Source organism: Macrotis lagotis, chromosome 8, assembly GCF_037893015.1.
Source record: "Macrotis lagotis isolate mMagLag1 chromosome 8, bilby.v1.9.chrom.fasta, whole genome shotgun sequence".
Lineage (NCBI taxonomy): Eukaryota > Metazoa > Chordata > Mammalia > Peramelemorphia > Peramelidae > Macrotis > Macrotis lagotis.
In genome coordinates, this window is record NC_133665.1 from 86,726,957 (window position 1) to 86,746,400 (window position 19,444).

At 36.8% G+C, this 19,444-nt stretch overlaps 1 protein-coding gene across 2 annotated transcripts in view; it reads left to right on the plus strand.

The window, feature by feature from the left end:
- TMEM38B (transmembrane protein 38B) overlaps window positions 1-19,444 on the plus strand; it is an 81,920-nt gene that overhangs the window by 38,136 nt on the left and 24,340 nt on the right. The gene's annotated exons all lie outside the window — the stretch shown is intronic.

Below are 19,444 nucleotides of genomic sequence, written 5' to 3' on the forward strand. Positions count from 1 at the left end.
TTTCTTATTTCTCCACTACCATGTACTATATTTTCTCTCTCCTTTCACTCTGACTCTGCTGTAGGGTTGCTGAGTGGCGCAGCAGACAGATCCCTGGTCCTGGGGCCAAGAAGCCCTGAGCCCCCATACCACCCCTTAGGCCCAGAATCCACCTTGGCCCTATGGTCCTTGGCAGGTCATCCAATCCCAGCCCCTTGCAAGAAGTAAAAAAAGAAAATGTGTTATATCTGACCACTGTCCCCTCATGGTCCGTCCTCTCCTCCTTTATTCACATCCCCACCCCTTCCCCCTGCTCCCCCCTCCCTCTTACTCCAGATGTCTATACCCCATTGAGTATATATGCTGTTTCCTCTCCTAGCCACCTCTGATGAGAGCAAAGGTTCCCTCATTCCCCCTTGCCTCCCCCCTTCCATATCATTGCAATAGCTCATTGTAATAAAAAGAAAATCTTATTATGTGAAATAGCTTGGACTATTCCCCCTCTCCTTTTTCTTTCTCCCATTCCATTTCCCTTTTTTTCTTATTGACTCCATTTTTACACCATATTTTATCTTCGAATTCAGCTTTCTCCTGTGCTTCAACTATAAAAGCTCCCTCTACCTGCTCTATTAACTGAGATGGTTCATATGAATATTATCAGTATCATTTTTCTATACATGCAGTTCATCCTCATTAAGTCCCTCATATTTCCCCCTCTCCTCCAATCTCCATGCTTCACCTGAGTCCTGTGTCTGAAGATCAAACCTTCTGTTCAGCTCTGGTCTTTCCAAAAGGAACCTTTGAATTTCCCTTGGTTCATTGAAAGTCCATCTTTTTCCTTGGAAGAGGACATTCAGCCTTGCTGGGTAGTTCATTCTTGACTGCATTCTAAGCTCTTTTGCCTTCCGGTATATTGTATTCCAAGCCCTACAAGCTTCCAATGTAGTTGCTGCTAAGTCCTGTGTGATCCTGACTGCAGCTCCACAATATTTGAACTGTGTCCTTCTGGCTGCTTGTAATATTTTCTCTTTGACTTGGGAGTTCTGGAACTTGGCTATAATATTCCTGGGGGTTGTTTTTTTTGGGATCTCTTTCTCGGGGCGATCGGTGGATTCTCTCCATTTCTATTTTGCCCTCTGCTTCTAGAATATCAGGGCAATTTTCCTGTAGTAATTCTTTGAAAATGATGTCAAGGCTCTTTTCCTGATCATGACTTTCAGGTATTCCAATAATTTTCAAATTATCTTTCCTAAGTCTGTTTTCCATATCAGTTGTTTTTTCAATGAGATATTTCACATTTTCTTCTAATTTTTCATTTTTTTGGTTTTGAAGTATTGATTCCTGATTTCTGGTAAATTCATCAATCTCCCTGAATTCTATTCTTTGTCTGAAGGATTTATTCTCCTCAGAGAGTTTTCTTATCTCTTTTTCCATCTGGCCAGTTTTGCTTTTTTAAAGCATTCTTCTCCTCAATAACTTTTTGAACTGTTTTATCCATTTGACCTAAGCATGCTATTTTCTTCAGCATTTTTTTGGATTTCCTTGACTGAGCTGCTGACTTCATTTTCATGTTTTTCCTGCATCTTTCTCCTTTCTTTTCCCAGTTTTTCTTCCAACTCCCTCATTTGATTTTCAAAGTCTTTTTTGAGCTCTGTCATAGCCTGAGCCCAATTTCTGTTTTTCTTGGAGTCTTTAGATCCAGGAGCTTGTGCTTCCTCATCTTCAGACTGAGTATTTTGATCCTTCTTGGGCTCATTTGCAAAATATTTCTCAATGGTCTTCCTCTTGTTTCTTTGTTCATTTTCCCAGCCTAAGCCTGTTTTTTGGGGGGTGCTTCCTGAGCTTTTAGGGACACTCCCACAAGGGTCTCAGTGTGTGAGGTTCTGTCCTCCCTCCTAGTCTGTGAATGACCATAAGCGCCCCCCTCTGCCATGGGGCTGAGGTGGTGGTGGTGGGGCTGCTGTTCTATGGGGGGCCTAGACTGGGATCAGGATCTGAATGTGGTCAGAGCCCCAGAGACCTGTTCCAGGGGCAGAGGACAGAGCTCTGCAGTCTCTCTTCACTCCCCTCCCTCAGCTCAATGGGCTCATGCCCTGGGGGCTCCTGCTTAAGGGCTCCACCTGCTTCTGTTTCCGGGTCTAGGCTGCTGAAAGACCAGGCTGCTTGCTGTGTGCCCTGGGAGCTGGGCTCCACCTGCTGGCTCTGGCAGAGGTCCCCTGCTGTTTCCCCACTTTGTGCCCGGTGCTCCCCAGGGTGCAGCTCAGGAGACTCCCCCGCTGCTGTGAGCTGAGGCTCCCAGTGCCCTGGGGCTGCCTCCGGGAGGCTGAAGTTCTTTGGCTCTGGCAGGCCACCCCTCTGGCGGCTGCCCCTCTGGCCCGGGGGAGCAGAGCCTTTCTGCTCTTTTCCAGGTTACCTTGAGTAGGAGAACTGCCTCACTGGGTCCCTTTGTGGGTTCTGTGTCTCGAAAGTTTAGTTAGAGCCCTTAGTTTATGAGTTTTTATCAGAGAGCTCCTGAGACTCGAACCCTTCATGTCGCCATCTTCCTGAAAATCTTTATACCTTTATACCTTCTCAAGAATACCTGAAAGTCATTAAAAGTTATTAAAATTCATTTTAAGTCATTCAAATTCCTTTTTTTTTTTTCTTACAAGATTACACTCAGTTTTGCTGGGCAAGTCATTCTTGGGTATAAACTTAATTCCTTTGCTCTTTGGAATATTGTATTCTATGACCTTTTAAATTTTAGCATAGAAGGCGTTAAATCTTGTGTTATTCTCACTGCCACTCTAAAATATTTATTGTAATTGCTTGTAATAGTTTCTTCTTGATCTGGGAGCTGCAGTTAGCTTTAATTATCTATCTGTGAATTTTCATTTTGGGATCTCTTCCAGGTGATTATTGAAAGATTTTTTTCAAATTCCATTTTTACCCTTGAGTTCTAAAACTTCAGTACAATTTTTCTAGAAGTATATAGTATCTAGTCTTTTTTTTATTATAATTTTTAGGTAGGCTATCAATTAATTTCTCCTTGATCTGATTCCTAGGTCAGTTTATTTTTGTAATGACACATTTCACATTCTCTGTATTTTTTCATTGTTTTGATTTTGTTTTATTATTTCTTGGTGTCTTTTGATGTCATTACCTTTCCCTTACCCAATTCTTATTTTAAAAGAGCTATTTTCTTCTATAAGTTTTTAAATCTCTTTTTCCAATTGGTTGATTTTCTTTCGTAATTTTCACGATGTTTTTACGATATCTTGATTTTTCCTAATTTTTCCTCAACCTCTCTTATTTGATTTTTAAAAGCCTTTTTTTGAATTTGTGACCATTTTACATTTTTCTTTGAAACTTTTAGAAGTAGTTGTTTTGACTTCACTATCGTCTTCAAAGTTTTAATTCTGATCTTTTCTATGACCATAGTTGGTTGGTTGGTTGGTTGGTTCTTCTCCTTCATTATCAAAGAAGACCAAAATGACATTTACTGTTTGAGACAAATTGCATATGTCTGACTGTACGGCTCATCAGACCAATACACCCTCGGAATGCTCTACCATGTGTTGGGCACAAAAAGTCCATGTAAACACCTGGTGGGGTTCTTCCAAACTTACAGATAACACATTTCCTTTGAGCTTCTTCAATTCTACCTTCCTCATAGTGTGCAGCACCCTATGCTGCATAGGTATGCCATGCTGGGCTGTCCTGTGCCAGAGTCTCCCATGCATATAATCAATTCTAAAGTTCTTCAGTGTGACCTTCAGAGTTTCTTGGTATTGATTCTCCTGATCCCTTGTGAACACTTGCCCTGGGTGAGTTCTCCATAAAATAGTTTTTCTTGGCAAGCACAGGTCTGACATTCTAACAAAGTGTCCAACCCATTGTAGTTATACTCTCTTTGTAATGTTGGAATGCTAGGTAGTTTAGTTTAAGAAAGGACCTCAGTGCCTGGTGTCTTCTCCTGCCAGGTAATCTTCAGAATCTTCTCAAGACAATTTAAATGGAAGAAATTCAGTTTACTGATATGGTGCTGGTAGACTGTCCAGGTTTCACAGGCATATAGCAATGAGGTCAGCACACGGCTCTGTAGATCTTCAGTTTGTTAGTCAAATACATTTTTCTCCCACATTTGCTTTCCGATTCTTCCAAATATTGAGTTAACTATGGTAATGTGTGTGTGTCAACCTCATTGTCAATATGTATCTCCTTGGAAAGGATACTGTCAAGGTAAGTGAATTTTTCTACAATTCTCAAAACTCCATTTGCTGTAATCAGTGGTTCTACATATGGATGGTGTGGTGCTGTCTGATAGATCACCTGTGTTTTCTTGGTGGTGTTATACCAAAATTAGTGTAAGCATCAGAGAATTGATCCATACTTGGTTGCATCTTAGCTTTAGATGCTGCATTGAGGGCACAGTCATCTGCAAACAGAAAATTATGCATCAACATTCCCTACACTTTGGTCTTGGCTTGTAACCTTTTCAAGTTGAAGAATTTGCCATCAGTGTAGTAGCTGACCTTGAGGCCATATTCATCCTCAGTGAAAGCATTGGATAATATGGTTGAAAGCATCATGCTAAAAAAGTATGGGAACAAGGAAACATTCTTGTTTCACTCCATTGGTGACTGGGAAAATCTCAAGAGTATTGTTCACTATTGAGAACCTGGGCATGCATGCCATCATGGAACTGATGTACAATATTGATGAACTTCTCTGGGCAATCAAATTTGGACGTAATTGTCCATAAACTCTCATGACTGACAGTACCAAAGGCCTTGGTCAGATCCAACAAACCTCTGTTCTGTTCCTGGTATTTTTCCTGGAATTGTCGGGCAGCCTATTGACTGTTCCTCAACCCTCTCTGGAACCACACTGGCTCTCAGGCAGGTGACCATCTTCCAGGTGAAAGATCAGCCTTTTGAGAATCTTATCAGCAATGCCTAATAGAGGAATACTCCTGTGATTGTCACAGGACAATCTATTTCCTGTACCTTTATAGCCATGGACTATGGGAGGCATCTTTGAATTCTTGGGGGATATAACCTCTTCATGCTATATAACCTGGAAAATTTCGGTCAGCTTCTGGATGCGCAATGGATCCTCCACCTTGTAGATCTCAGCTGGAATAGAATTAGCACCAGGTGCTTTGCTACTTGAAAGGAACTTTACTGGCATTCAAAATATCTTCAGTTGGCACTTCAGCTCAAAACTGATTGACTTCAACTTGAGGTAAATGGTCAATGGTTTCTGCATTGATTGATGATGTTCTGTTAAGAACACTGGAAGTGTTAAGCTTGTCTCTCTCTAGGATTATATCCCTATCGTTAATCAATGTGGATCCATCAACACTGAGTAGTTGAGATGCACCATTTGTCTTTGGCCCATAAACAGCCTACAGGGCCCCATAATAGTTATTTATGATCAAGGTTTTTTCTCTTTTGCATATCCATTTATTTAATTGTTTAAAACCTATTTCTTGGCTGTTAATTTTATGTTGGAATTGGACCTTAGTCCTAAGGTATGGGGATACTGTGTTTAGGTTTTTCATGCTTTTGTTTTCTAAGCTCTATCTTGGGAGCCTTTGACCTTTTCATTCTTTGAATGTTCCCTAATCCAAAGTCAGGAGTGGTCACTGCTCTTCTTGTTCATACCTTGATATATGAGTGACCTCAGATCTTCCTTTCCAACTTTGTGCCATGACCTGGGCCTCCAGCAGTGAAATACTTATCCTTTTGGCCCTGTGGCTTCAAGCTGCAACTTACTCCCTCTGCCCTGGAGCCAAAACCAAGGTTTTGTTAAGTGACCACAGCCAGTGGGAACTCCATCCCTCTGCAGCAATACTCACCAGTTGATTGCTCCTTCTCATCCACAGCCACAGCCTGGGACAGTATACCTCTACCAACACAGCTGCTCCCACTATTATTGTTTGTTGCCTGGAGATATCTGTACTTCAATCAGGTCAGACCACCAATTCAGGAGTTCAGTTTTTCCTATTGTCTTCCCAAATTGTCTTACAACTGAACATCTGCTTTTTACCCAGACTTTTATTATTCTGCTGCTTTAAAGTTCACTTTGAGATATCATTTTAAATTATATGTGGGGGAATTTGTGAGAGCCAGATATTTTCATTCCTTATTCTGCCATCTTCCCAGAATCCTTCCAGTTTTTAAGATACTTTAAGACTAAAAGTTGTAGAATTGTTGATTTGCATAGGTGTAGGGAGCAAGCTAATTAGGAATTTTTTTTGACTTCTTAAAGATTTTTATTTATTTTGAGTTTTATAATTTTACCCCTATTCTTGCCCCCCCCATAGAAGGCAATTTGCCAATCTTTACATTGTTTCTGTGGTATACATTGATCCATATTGAATGTGATGAGAGAGAAGTCATAACCTTAAGGAAGAAACATAAAGGATAAGAGATAGCAAGATCAGACAATAAGATATCAGTTGTTTTTTTCAAAATTAAAGTTAATAGTCCTTGGTCTTTGTTCAAACTCCACAGTTTTTTCTCTGGATACAGTTGGTATTCTCCATTGCAGACAGCTCCAAATTGTCCCTGATTGTTGCACTAATGGAATGAGTGAGTCCATCAAGGTTGATCATTGCCTCCATGTAGATGTTAGGGTGTATAGTGTTTTTCTGGTTCTGCTCATCTCACTAATTAGGAGTTTCTTATCCAAAAAAGTCACAGATTTGGACTAGAAATATACCCTGATATATCATATCATCATAAATCTAGAGTTGGAAGAGTCTGCTTTGAACATCTATTTCAACCTGTTCATTGGAAAGATGAGGAAATAGAAATCCAGAGAATTTATTTGTTGAATTGGATACAGCTTATTATTTATGTATATGCTTCCTCCTCTGATTTATTGGGAAGGCAGAGACTTTTCATTTTTGTCTTTTTATTTCTAGAATTTTGCAGAAAACCGGAAACCTGCAGATACCTTTGCAGAATACTATCAAGTACTTGGTGCTTAATAATATCTTGGTGATTCATCTTTTGATTTATTTTATATCCTTACTGCCTTACAGAAGTTATTAATTATCTCATTTTCTTTATTGATTCTCTGAGGTTTTCTATGAAAACCTTCATGACCTTTTCATAGAAAGATAATTTTGTGTTTTTTCTTGACATTAGTTATGTCTTTAACTTATTTCTCTTGTCTTACTGGTCTTGCTAATAATAATCTCTAGTACTGTCAAATATTAATTGGGAGAATGGGCATCTTTGCTTTATACCAGTATTTATTGAAAATGCTTTGAGTATTTCCCAATCTAAGTAATACTGTATTTTTGGTTTGAGAGATTTTAAAAAATATTTAACCTTTCTATTTTTAATTTTTATAGATCTTTTTTCTAAGCCTCAGTGAGAATTATGTTTTTTGTCAAAGACTTTTTTGTATCTCTTGATAGAGAATCATGTGATTTAAGTTATTTTTGTTTTTTAATAAGACTTTTAATTGGTTTTCTAATCCTGAAGAATCTTTGTATTCCTGTTACAAATCCAGATTTGATCATAGTAAATAACTTTTTTTTTTTTTTTTTAGATTTTTCAAGGCAATGGGGTTAAGTGGCTTGCCCAAGGCCACATGGCTAGGTAATTATTAAGTGTCTGAGACCAGATTTGAACCCAGGTGCTCTTGACTCCAAGGCTGGTGCTCTATTCGCTGTGCCACCTAGCCGCCCCTAAATAACTTTTTGATTATATTACTTTAGCCTTTTTGTTGGGGTATTATTAAAAATTTTTGCAAAAATCTTCATTATTGATGATATGGTCTTTTACTTTATTGTTATCTTTTCTATTTTGAGTTAATGGAGTATACCTATAGCATATAAGAAGTTTGGTAATATATTCTGTCTGAATTTTTTGAGAATAATTTGTGTAATAGATATTAATTGCCTTTTATATTTCTGAATTGATATTCCTTTATGATTTCTCCAGTTTAATTTTCTATACTTGGATTTAATATAATCCCCAAATATTAATTTGAGGATTTTATTTTGTAGATAATCTTCTATTTCTTTTAGATTCTTTTTCCTAGCATCTAATTATATAAAATAGTTTTTAATTCTTTTTTGCCTGTGATTTCATTGTTTGTCTTATTTTGCTTGTTTATCCATTTTCTTTTAAAAGTCAAGTTTGCTAAAGATTTATTGTTTGTTAATCAGTTTCTGGTTTTGTTTACCATTTTCTTTAATCTTATTTCCCTTTTTGTATATTTTTGCTTTACTTCTCAAAATTTTCTATTGGGATTTTTTTGATTTACTTTTTTGTTTGTTTTTTGCAAGGCAATGGGGTTAAGTGGCTTGCCCAAGGTCACACAGCTAGGCAATTATTAAGTGTCTGAAGTTGGATTTGAACTCAGGTACTCCTGACTCCAGGGCCAGTGCTGTATCCACTGCGCCACTTATCTGCCCCCATTGGGATTTTTTGGGTTAATTTTCTAGTTTTTAAAAATGCATACTCAATTCATTAATACTATTTTAATACATGTTTCCAGAGTTATTTTTTTTCCTCTTAGAACTGCTTTAGCTACATTCCATCTAATATGGTATGTCATCTTTTTCCATTCCCTTCCACTAGCTGTTTCTATGATTTTTTTTCTATGCAGCTCTGATCTCTTCATCAGGAATGCTTGGAAGTCTTCCATTTCATCAAAGATCAATTTTTCCCCTCATAGGATTATATTGAATTTCACTGGTAAGTTGTTGTTGAATGTTAAGTCTATACTTCTGAAATATTATATTCTAAGCTCCCCACTTCTAAATAGTAGTGCCAAGTTATATGCGATTCTCACTGGTTCTTTATACTTGAATTTTTTCTGATTGCTTTGCAGTATTTTTTTTTTATCTGGAAATTGGATTTTGGCTTCTGTTCTGGAAGTTTTTGATTTACTTTTCTTTTAGGAGATGACTAGAAGATTCTTTCTATTTCTACTTTACCCTCTGGTTCTCAGAGATCTGGACAATTTTGAGATTTCTTGAAATAGGATGTCTCTTCTTCTAGATTCTGACCTTTATGTACTACAATGATTCTTAAAATTGTTCTCTTTGAACTATTTTCCAGGTCTATTGTTTTTTGTTTTGCAATACTTTGTTTTCTTCTATTTTTCAATGGTTTGATTTTGTTTCAATATTTTTTATTGTCTTATGGAATCATTGTCTTTTATTGGATCCATTCTAATTTTCAGGCAATTTGTTAGCTAGGCAAAGTTTTGGAGCTTCTTGTGCCAAATGTCCCTCTGTATCTAAATGTCTCTAATATTTTCTTCTATAGTTCTTATTTCTTTTTTCATCTTTTTCCTTTAGTACTCTCATTTTGACGTTGATAAAAAATTTTAAAACCTTTGATTTATAATTGAATTTTTGTCTAAGTTGTATTTTCTTTTGAAACTTTCCTTGTATTTATTTTGAAATAATTCTCTTTTTCTGGACTTGTGTCTTGAATCATCCCTAATATCATAATACCTATCTTCTCATTCTTCCATACTTTCTCCTGACTTAATACTTGAAGCAGAGTTGCTGCTTTCTTACAGATAGCATTGTGTTGTTCCAAAATCTTGCATCTGCAAGCTTTTAAATGTTCCTGGAGTGGTCTGATCCAGGGCAAAGAATGATTGCTACCTACTGTGGTCTGACTTCTTCAAGTCCCTGACCTGGGTTTGAGTTTGAGCAACAGTAGATTGCTTCTGCTCTGAACTCTTATCAGCCAGTGGGAATCTCTCCTGTTTCAGAGTGCCAGAGCTCCAGGCCTCCCTTTGGTCTGGGATTCCTGTCCTTGTTGTTGTTTTCATGTTTCAGCCTGGAAGCTGGAAGGAAAACTCTGCTTCTAGGATCTGAGCTACATCACTGATGTTTGCTTCTGGATGTGATTCTTGCTTAGTACACAGGTTAGGTGTGGCCACAGAATGCTATCTCAGGGTGTATTTTTTTCCTCAGTTCACCCTGTATCTCTAAATCAGGATGGAAGCAAGAGACATAACTACCTTTTGATACTTTTCCCCCCACACCCTGCAAATGGTACATAATATGGGTTTGGGACCTTGTGTCCAGGGCCTTTTCCTAATCTAGTGTCAACTTCTTAGCTGTCTTTCTATGATGACCTTTGCTGTGATCTATGCTGGACAAACGACTCACTATTATTTTTTCTTAGATTTGCCCATCAGAATTTGATCTGGGACATTATCTATATTTTGAGGGTTTTTATTTTAGGTTGGATGTTGAAAGGTAGAGCTGGCAAGGTGATGGGTGTTCATTGGTCTGCTTTCTACTACTCTGCATACATTTTGAAGATTATTCTCAGATCTGATATTTTCAGCAAGAATGTTTGAAAGTCCAGTATTCTATAGTTAAGATCCATTCCCTCCCATTAATCTCTTTCTCACACCCCCTCCACCCCAACAAGTTTAGACTTATGCAGATTTTTAATATGTAAGATCTAATTATAAGCCTTTTGGAAAATATTATTTTAATATTTTCTCTATATTAGTTGCTGAATAAATCAACTGGTTCCTAAGTAATACTTTTTTTTTTTTAACCTAGGAACTTTCAATTCAGGTTGTAGCATTCTTGAACTCGGGTCCTCTTGACTCCAGGGCTGGTGTTTTATCCACTGCTCCACCTAGTTGCCTCTGGTTGTAACATTCTTGAGTGTTTTTACTTTGGAGTTTTGAGACATGTCTAGTGGATTTTTATTTTCACCTTTTCTTGTTAATAATAGCTCTGGGACAATTTCTTTTAGGTTTTTCCCAATATACAATATTCAGACTTTATGTTTGGTCACAGATTTCAGGAAATTTATTGATTCTTAAATAGTTCCCTTATACTTGTTTTTGATTCTTTCTTCATTTCCTTCTGAGTTTTCAGCCCTTTCATTGTTGTATTATTTCTTTTGGAATAATTGGAATAATTGACTGACTAATTTTTGTTCTGTTCTATTTTCCTGGAATTCTACTATTGTTTGGGTAACCTTTTGTTCTAGCTAGTTATTCTTCTTCCAGTTTTTATCTTGTGTGCTAATTTTATTTTTTAAAATCCTGCTTCATTTTTCCCAGCTATTCTCAGTGTCTTAGTGATTAGTCACATTTATGTTTGTGGCAGCATGACAACTCTTTTGGGGTCATCTTTTAGGCTTCTCTTAAACCATGCTATTGTTTCATTGTATTTAGAATTTTCTTTTGTTGATTTGTATTTTATGACTAAAGTGTGATCCAGCTTCTCCCTTGCCTATACTTTTGGATAGGTTGGTAGAATATAGTTTGGGGGGGTTGGGTGGTTTTATTGGTTCCCAACCTCTACCATAATTCCTGACATATGCCTTCCTCAGTGCGTGGCTCAGTGTGGGGTTTTTGGCTATGGCTGTATCTCGGATCAGGGTTTTGCATAATTCCTAACTGACTTCATTCTCAATTATGTCCCTGACAGACCCTAACCAGATTTGGAATCATGTTGGCTACAGGCTTCCTGACTTCTGCCTTATTGGAGTCTATTCTGTACTGTTTCCACTCTGACCTCAATCTCTAACTTCCCTGCCCCTACCCACCCAATCTAGTTTAGGGACTGTTTGAGTACTGAGAGTATTCTGTCTCATTCAGTGGCTCTGGTAAGAGTTCTGGCTTCAAGTCTTGGGGATGGCCCTGGCTAGGTGTTGCACTGGCCCTCTTTTTCTGTTCTGGCTATGAAAGGATTCTAGCCTTTTTGAAATTTTCTTCCATGCTCACATTCCTTTCACTGGTCCTATCTTCTGCCATGACCCTAATGAGCACTGACTTCAGTGCTCTTCTTGGGGTACCTCAAAATTTACACTCTAGCACTTTTCTTCTTGCAGAGTGACCTATTTGAAGACAGTTCTATTTCTTCTTGTGCTCACAAGTCAGTCAAGATCCTGTTGGTCCTGGGATCCACTTATAGAATTTGTCCTAGTTTCTGTCTCCACTGCTAAGCACCTACAGGTTTTTGACTATCTGCAGTCCAGGTAAGGATAGAAGAGTTATTGACCTTTCCTGTTGGTTTTCTTGATCATTGTTCCATCTGGTGCCTTTTTAGTTCTCTGCTGAGGAATTTATGGGAGGGTTGGGCTCATTAACCACTTAGTTTGATTATTGCATTAGTCTTTTAAGTTTCTCTACTTCAGATCTTTTCTCTTTCTAGTCTCTCACATCTGCCCTATTTATTTTCTTTGTGCATAGATTTGATTATGACATGTGTGCTCAGAATCCTTTAATGCTTCCCTATTGCCTTCTGAATAAAGTTTAGACTCAGGCTGGCAATTAGGTCTTTCACACTTTTATGCCACCCATACTATTATTTTGTTCAGTCCTGGCATCTCCATGCAACTTGTTAACTTACAACCCCCTGTATAAATCCTGTTCTTTCTTGCTTCTACTATCTCATCTCAAACTTTGTGCTGGAAATATCTCTTTCCTCCATCTCACCTTTTGAATTCCTATGCATACTTTAAACCCTAGCTCAAATGACATTTCTTTCATGAAGTCTCTTTGTTCTCTACTTTTGGAAATTCCACATCCCCCCCCCCCCCCCCCGCAAGACCTCATACAATATTTTGGACCTGTATTACATATCTATAATACTATCTTTTGTATTATAGATACTTGTGTATTTTTCTAGCTAAGTGCCATAAGGACAGGTTTGGTATCTTATTTACCTTTTTGTGTACACACACATACACAGGGTGTGTGTAAATCTATATGTCTGTCTATCTGTCTATACCTACCTCTACCTATATATCCCCTCAAGGCCTAGCACATTGCTCTGCAGTCTCATAATAATATAACAACACTTCTGGGACCCATTTATTTCTAAAGTGAAAGGATGATGATATGTAAGATCCTTTAGAGGCAGCATAGTACTATGGAAGTGTGCTGAATTTGAGTTTGAGGACCTGGGTTTGAATCCTAGTATTTCTACTTTTTAGTTATGTGACCTTGGGCAAATAGCTGAATTCTCTGTGTTTTCATTTCCTGATCTGCAAAATTAGGGATTGGAGTAGTTGTCTGATTCTGTAAACTTTTGACCCTATTAACCTTTCACTTCTAAAAGTACTGTAATTGTTTTATTGTTTTAGCTGAATACATGTTGAAGATGAATGTTCCTTTTTGTGATTTATAAATACTTAAAAATATTTATTTCTATTTTCTGTTTGTATATAACCTTACTTTTCAATTCTTTTTTCCCTTCTCTTTTTTTATTTGCTCAATTGTATTTTTAAAGTTGTTTTCTTTTTCCATTTGCCCAATTCTATTTTTTAAAGTTGTTTTTGTTTATCCATTTGTCCAATCTTATTTTTAAAGGAGTTGTTTTAAGTCAGTTTTTATGTTTCCTTTTCCAAGCTGAAGACTTTGACTCTCCTTTGCATACATCTCATTTCTTTTACCACTTTTTCTACTTGATTTTTGAAATCCTTTTTGATCTCTTCTAAGAGGATTTTTTGGGCTTGAGACAATTTGTATTCTGCTCTGGGGCTTCACATCATAGAACTTTTTCCAATGTCCTCTTGTGAGATAGTGTTTTGATATTCCTTATCACTATAGTAGCTTTCTATGGTTAGGGCTTTCTTCTCTTTTTTACTCATGTTTGGCCTTTTTTGTGGTTTTTAAAGTTGAACTGTGCTCCTGGGCCATAGGGGTATATTGTCTGAAGTTTCCTGGACTTGGGATTGGAGGCCTGCTCATTGACTTTCTATGTTCTGGGCCCTCAGATGTTAGTGACTTTCCCATGATGCTGTGGGTACCCCATGCTGGGGTTCTTGTGCTTGCAATTTGCCTTCTATTCTGGGCCTAGAGGCGCCTCAGTTGGCATGCTGTGTCACTGGCCTGCAGAACTGGGACCTAGGAGCCTTTTGTTGACATTCCTGTACCTGCCTGCTCTGGACCACATTTCCTCTGCACCTGAGCCAGACAGACCTTTCTGAAGTCCCTCCAAGATATCTTAAGTTAGAAAATTGGGCCACTCTTGCCTTTTAAAAAATTTATTTATTTTTGGATTTTACAATTTCCCCCTAATCTCACTTCTTCCCCCACCCCAGAAGGCAGTCTGATAGTCTTTACATTGTTTCCATGGTAAATGTTGATCCAAATTGAATGTGTTGAGAGCAAATCATATCCTTAAGGAAAAAATAAAGTATAAGAGATAGCAAAATTACATAATAAGATAACCAAGTTTTTTTAAAATTAGAGGTAATAGTCTTTGGTCTTTGTTCAAACTCCACAATTCTTCCTCTGAATTACAGATAGCATTCTCCATTGCAGATACCCCCAAATTGTCCCTGATTGTTGTACTGGTTAAATGAGCAAGTCCATTAAGACTGATCATCCACCCCATATTGCTGTTATGGTGTACAATGTTCTTCTGGTTCTGCTCATCTTGATCAGCATCAGTCCATGTAAATCCTTTCAGGCTTCTCTGAATTCCCATCCGTCTGGTTTCTAATAGAACAATAGTGTCCATAACATACTTACACTACAATTTGTTGCCTTTCCCCAACTTATGGACACTCACTTGATTCTTTGCTACCATAAACAGAGCTGCTATGAATATTTTTGTACAAGTGGTATTTTTACCCTTTTTCATGATCTCTTCCCACTCTTGTCTTTTTGTGCGTTCTATCACCCCAGAATCTGTTTAGAGGCTTGATTACCATTGTTTCTAAGGGAAGCTTGGGAGAGCCCAGAGAAGTTCTCTCTACCATCTTGACTCTGCTGCCCTCTCCCATTGCTTCCTGAGAGAGAGAGAGAGAGAGAGAGATTCAGATTATCAAAGGAACCTGATAATTCTACTCTCATAGTTATTTCCTAAACTCTCCAAAGAAAGGAGGGAGAGGTAGCTTTATTTTGTTTTTCCATTGCTTATTTGATTTGTAGTTCTGTATATTGGCTTATAATTTTTTTCTTGAAGCATTTAGGAAGGTGTATTAGATTATAGTTTTCAATTTTTAAACTATTCCAATGAAAATTAATATTGATTCTGAGTTTTTTGTTTGTTGGTTTCATTTATATGATTATTGTCCATTATTCATATTGATTTTAGTCATTGTATGTGTTGCTTTATGATTTATGCTTCTGATAAAATTTATCACTTGGATAAAATTGGAGAATATATATATATATATATATATTTTTTTTTTAGGTTTTTGCAAGGCAATAGGGTTAAGTGGCTTGCCCAAGGCCCCACAGCTAGATAATTATTAAGTGTCTCTGGCCAGATTTGAACTCAGGTACTCCTGACTCCAGGATCGGTGTTCTAACCACTGCGCCACCTAGCCCCCCCCCATATTGGGTTCTTAATTTTTTTTATGCTGTTGCAAAATTTTGTTCCATCTTGTTATCAACTTAGGAGTTTTTATGTAAAGTAGACCTTGTGGATCCTCTCCCTCAGAAAATTAATCTTTGTAATAATTCATAAATATAATGATGTTGAATGTTGTGAGATGAGATATATTTATCTCCAAAAAAATTTCTTGTCCAAAATTAAATTGAAATTAGTATTTAAAACAAAAATTTTTATGTCATAATAATTTTTCATGGCTACACCTATTTTGTTTCATAAAGTTTGGACATTATAATTATTTTAAAGCTGGTTGTGATAGTAAGGTTCCTCAGAAGCAGGAAAAATCACCTAACTCTTTAGATCATCCCTGGTGTATAAAACAGTCAACATTCATTAATTCTTGCTTAATGATGATTAATATTATAATCTCTCCTTTTTTATTCTTAGTACTTCATGATTCTTGCCTCACTAATTCTAACTTGTGCTGTTAGTGGTGGACTAGTTGATCCTCCCATATGGCTATATTGAAAAAGAGTCTAGCAGTAACAATCACATGGCTTAAATTTGTGGACTAGCACCATCTACTGGTGATGAGGAACAATAACTTATTATCACTTTGGAAGTGTTTTTATTTATGATGTTTTATACTTTTAAAATTAAATTTCTGAAAAATATTAAGAATGTTTCAGTGTTGTACATGCTAACTACTTTACTTTTATGACTTTATCATTTTCTGATTAGTTTGTCACACCATTTCTAGTCTTTCAGCTTCCTTACTGCCGTTGGATTAAATGTATTACGGACCTATCATTCTATAATTGCCTCATAATGAAGGATGGAAATATTTAAAGAAACTATTGTTATAATCACTTCTACTATTATTGATAGTAAAAACTGTTAGACTTTCATGTTATTTATAATTATTATTATTGATAATTTACCTGAGTAGGATTTTCATGTTAAACTTTTTTGACTGATTCATGGAGGATTAGGATGCAGAGATAGAGAGAACTCTCAGATTAGGAAGCCTCTTCTACCAGTGCAGAGTAACACCTTTGCAGCTCATACTCTTAGAAAGCCTCACACAGCCAGAATGGTTTAGAGGTGAAAAATCTGAATTAATGACATTATTTGCAGAAACAATTGAGTGGAATTCGTAAAGTTAAAAAATTTGTAAAAAAAAATCTTAGAAAAGTAATTCTTAAAGAAAAGAGCTTGCAATTATGAGATATTTTATATTCCCTTTTAGCTCTAAGATTTGATTAATCAAATTCAGTGTGGTTAGTTCTGGGACCTTCTTCCAACCTGATTCTTAGTGTTAACTGTAACATCTTTTTTTTTTAGGGCTTTTTTTTTCATGGCAAATGGGGTTAAGTGACTTGCCCAAGGCCACACAGCTAGGTAATTATTAAGTGTCTGAGACCGGATTTGAACCCAGGTACTCCTGACTCCAGGGCCGGTGCTTTATCCACTGCACCACCTAGCCGACCCTAACTATAACATCTTACAACTTAAGCTTGCCATGCCCTTTCTTCACTTTGTGCCATTAGTTTGACATCCATTTCTTTTCAACTTCTATCACTTATCCTACCTGATGTTCATTCTTAAATGAGCCTTTGTTGTATGACTTACAAATAGCATGAAAATCAAAGAGACTTAAGGCAACAACCCCTTGTTTGTACTTGAAGAACTATAGTGAGAGAGAATCTACTGTGGTCTTCTAGGGTTGCCCTATTCAACTTTTGGATGATTCTAATAGTTATTATGTATTTCCTTACATGAAACCTCAGTTTTCTTTTTTTTGTAGTTTTTTTTTTTTATTGCTGGCTCTGCTCTTTGGGCTCAAGAAGGTTTTTGCAAGGCAGTGGGGTTAAGTGGCAAGGCCACACAGCTAGGTAATTATTAAGTGTCTGAGGTCAGATAGGAATTCAGGTACTCCTGACTCCAGGGCTGGTGCTCTATCCACTGCTCCACATCATATTCTTTCAAACATTTGAAGATAGCATTGTTCCCATCCTTGCCCCTTAAATCTTTTTTAGTCAATTCTCATGTGGCATGAACTCAGCATACTTTATCACCCATCTGTTTGTTGTTCTTTATATGATCTATTTATCAATGGTATTCTTAAAATGTGGCACTTCAGAGTTAGTGCAATATCCCAAAGGTGATCTGACCAAGAGAGAATATGTGGTTACATGCTTAAAGGTTTATTCACAAATTTTTAGATATCTGTTTGCTGCCCATGAGGTTGTTCTTGTTTACTCTTTGTTTTTGAAGAGGAACAGTGACATTACAAATGATGATTTGACTCATGGGTGAATTGAACTTAAGCACAAAGTTGTCATCCTCATTCTCTTCCAGAGTCATCAAAATCTAGTTGTAGAACAAAAGTCAAGATGACTGACAATGACTTGAGATACCATGGATGATTTTGGTGTCATTGATATCTGACCAAGCTCTAGCTCTCCACAGGGACTACTTCAGCCACCTTTCATGGCCATTTAAAAGCGCAAATTGTTTTCATCTTCCCCTTCCACCAGGAAAATCTTCACATGCTTGGAATAGATGTCCCTCAAATTCACTGATAAATTTGAGGTTTTGTAAGTTGCCCTCAATTTGGTTTCTGTGGTCTACTGAGACAGTTTACCAGAATGTCACTGCTGCACATGCTACAGTGTCTTGGAGCCACAGGTGAGAGAGAGTTGGATGAAGATGAAAACCAACAGACTTGGCAAAATATCTCAAGAAGTCCTAGTCCTGGAAAACATCATGAGATAATAAACTCCTAAAGTTTTGTTTAGGGAGCTGGTGGAAGGATTTGAGAAAGGAAATTGCAAGATGAAATGGAAATTTTTAGGAAAATTAATTTAATAGTGGTGAGCTGGATGGACCAGAGCAAAGGTAGGAAAACTAATTTTAACCTAAGAGGAAAAAGTATTGAATTTAAGATATTCTTCTTTGTGTGTGTGTGTGTGTGTGTGTGTTTACATACACATAAAAGTATACAAAATACTTGTAACATATAACAATAATAAACTTTCTTTTTCTATACTTCTTTTCTTCTACTATTATTCAACTTCATCATTTCTATCTTCACTGTTGTCAGCTCTTTCCAACTCTAAGAAATTATCTTTATTTTCATTCATAGAATTTAAAATGTCATGTGCACCTTTTGCTCTGAAATGAGATTTCCTTCATTCCATGGTATCTTTACTTAATTATGAAGCAATTTTCCTTTTTCCTCCACTAGATGGTTCTTATATATACGTTTTATTCATTCAAGATATGTGTTGAAAGCCATTGTGTTTTTCAATGGGGAGAATCCATAATATTTTAAAGTTGAACTGCCTAAGAGGAAAGAAATATAGTCCAGGTTCTGCCACTAACTAAAAATGGTGATTTACTGAAGTCTATATTTCAGGACTTTGCTTAACTGGAGAGAACATTTATATTTATTTGATCAATCAGCAAGTTTTTATTAAGCATTTACTATGTACCAGCCCCATACACACCCTTGTCATTACCCTATGGTGGTGGAGAGGCTTGCATAGCTCAATGAAAATATGAACTATACTGAGGGTGTAAAAGCTGGCTTGAAGCTTAACATTAAAAAATAAAACAAAAATAAAAACTCTTATCTTGGTAACAGATCCCATCACTTCTTGACAAATAGAGGGAGAAGAAATGGAAGCAGTGTGATTTTATATTCTTGATCTATCAAAAATCACTGCAGATGACTACTGCAACCATGAAATTAAAAGATGCTTGTTCCATGGAAGGAAGTTATGACAAATTTAGACAGCTTATTTAAAAGCAAGGACATAACTTTGCCAACTAAGGTCTATATAGTCAGTTTTGTTTTTTCAGTAGCAATGTATGACTGTGAGTGTGGGATTAAAAAGAAAACCGAGTACTTCAAAATCATTGCTTTTGAATTTTGATCTTGGAAAATTCCCTGGATAGCAAGGAGATTAAATCAACTAATGCTTAAAGAAATTAATTCTAGTTATACACAGAAGGTGAAATATTGACACTTAAATATTTTGATTGCATAATGAGAAGACAAAACTCATTGGAAAAGACCCTGATGTTGGGAAAGATTGAAGGCAAAAGGAAAAGGTTGTGGTAGAGTATGAAATGCATAGATAGTGTCATGAAAGCAATGAATATGAAGTTGGA